At 35.3% G+C, this 2,233-nt stretch overlaps 1 long non-coding RNA gene across 1 annotated transcript; it reads left to right on the forward strand.

Moving 5' to 3' along the window:
- Positions 1 to 239: 239 nt before the first annotated feature.
- LOC143194974 (uncharacterized) lies at positions 240 to 1,925 on the forward strand. The gene is made up of 2 exons (XR_013005432.1): positions 240 to 418; positions 515 to 1,925. It is a non-coding gene; the product is annotated as an uncharacterized LOC143194974 (long non-coding RNA).
- The last annotated feature ends 308 nt before the right edge of the window (positions 1,926 to 2,233 follow it).

A 2,233-nucleotide genomic window follows, 5' to 3' on the forward strand; every position in this document is an offset into this window, starting at 1 on the left:
TAGCTGTGTAGAGAGAGAGAGACTGATGGATCTCACCTTAAGATCAGTCGCGTGTATAGCGCGCGCTAAGTTGTCGTCGACGTAGTCAAATGGGTCTTCCATCCCATAACGAATAACTTTTAGTCAGAGGAACGCTTTTCTTTGAAACAGGGGATCGGCTCGACTATGTGGCAACGTTGCGTCAAGGCATGCGCCAACCACAGGTAAGATATACCGTATATAAGGTTCCGCGTCCGCCGCATAGGCACATTCCATCGTTTGCTCCTATTCGGTGTACACGAGTGTAGCAGCAGGTCGAATTCGAATCAGCTGACTGAATTGTACGTGTAGCGTCAACATGTGTCGAAAGCAAACATTGCTGGAGATGCTTCCGAAAACAACATCCCCTCTCTCGCCAAGGCGCCGAAATATCCGCGAGGTAAGCCGATTCTTTCTGATTTCGCCACCAGAAGTCGTCTAAATCCGCCACCTACCCAGACGAACTATTTACTGACGATTCTTTTTTTCTTTGCAGCCAATGAAACCGCGACTCTCAAGAAAAATCATCAAGAGCGCCAGGGTGAACCTGAACTGCTATTGGTCGCAGTTCGAGGAGGTGGTGAAGCAAGATTCATCTCTGGTTACTTATCAGTTGCCCGAGATGTACACCACCTACTACGACAACGAGATCAACGAAAATCTGATCAACGAGCTGTTGGAGTTGTCCAGCAAATAAAACGAACCAACAGGTAGTTGTTGGTTTGTTTGTACATATATACATATTGATAGAAGGTGCGTAAATGCTTGTACGTTTAGTTAAGTTAGGTTAGGATATCATTTTTTCGACAATAACTCTTAACATGTTAAGCTAAAGTGCAATAATTAGTTTAAAGAGCAAGTGCAATCCTAGTGCTTTAACTTCCTGATGGTGCAATAATTTAATACTGCAAGTGCAATGAAAGCTCACTCCAAAATCGATCTCAACATGATATAACACGTGCAATTCCTTCTAAATATAATCGTGATATTAACAAGCTTTAATTTAGTCTGTGATACTACATATATACCAGATCGGTTTTCGGACAAGCTTTACTCGATATAAAATGATTTCTCTATTGTTTAAAACTGTGATACTAGGTTAAGTTTACTGCAAGCTTTAATTCCTGCTTTAACACTTCGATGTACATTCTAAAACACCTTCTATTTTGCTCAAGCTTTAATTTCTGTCTTCGGCTAATCCCTCATTGGTTTTCTACCAATGTATATCGAGGAGAACCTTTGACGGGACCGAAGAAATCTCAAATAATTATGAAGCTTTAATTAGTTATGTAAGCTTATTCTGTGATATACTTGGAAAGCTTTAATTAGTTCGTAAGTTTTTTTTCTCTATTGATTATGTAATGAGACGTCACTGTTTCACATAAAACAATCATGGGCCGACCAGTGTCAATTTTAATTGTACATAAAAGCATGCTTTAATTTTTTGTAGCTTTAAGTTCGTTTAGTAGGTCTTTTATCGCACAAATTTATTTTTAGATTTTTTATACCATATATCATTGCACTTGAATATAGCTTTCCCTGAGTTAGTAAGAATAGGTGCTCACGAAGCTATGTGATGTGTGTATCAAAAGCATTTTGCGTGTTTCTCTGATTTACATCATTGTAAATTTTAGCGTGTTGTTACTGTGATATCAGCTTGTAATGATTTCGTGTCTTATTCCATGTAATCCTTTACATTTTTAAGCTTTAATGTTTTAGTTGTAGTTCTTTTTTTGCTTGTTAGATTAGGTTTTTCCTTGTGTGTGTTTTCTTTTTTGTTTTTCATTTAGTATAAAATCTCGCTCGATCTTTCACTAGTTCGTAAGGTTTTGTTTAATGATAACTTTTAGTTTTTAAGTTTGTAAACTGTGTTTTGATATTATCAATAAAATATTTCTTTCAAATAACGTGTTACCTTTTAATACCTGTATACCTGATATATAAATAACATGCCTAAAGATATATATCGAACCAAATATATTTTTTTAGTTTAATATTACGATCATATTCAAACAATTCAGAAAGAATATTTACATGAATCTGATGAATATTTATTTAGATAAATGTTATAGAAGATCATTTTTAGATTTCATTTTAGCTGTAGGAATACCTTAACATATTCACAATACCTAATTGGTTCAAAAGTTAACTATTTCCTTGGAGTTTTTTTTTCGAATGATTTTAATGTAAATGTGTCTTATAGTTCCTTTTTTAA

The sequence above is a fragment of the Rhynchophorus ferrugineus genome, unplaced genomic scaffold (assembly GCF_030347505.1).
Source record: "Rhynchophorus ferrugineus isolate W39M unplaced genomic scaffold, kcgeb_rfMv2 rfM1, whole genome shotgun sequence".
NCBI lineage: Eukaryota > Metazoa > Arthropoda > Insecta > Coleoptera > Curculionidae > Rhynchophorus > Rhynchophorus ferrugineus.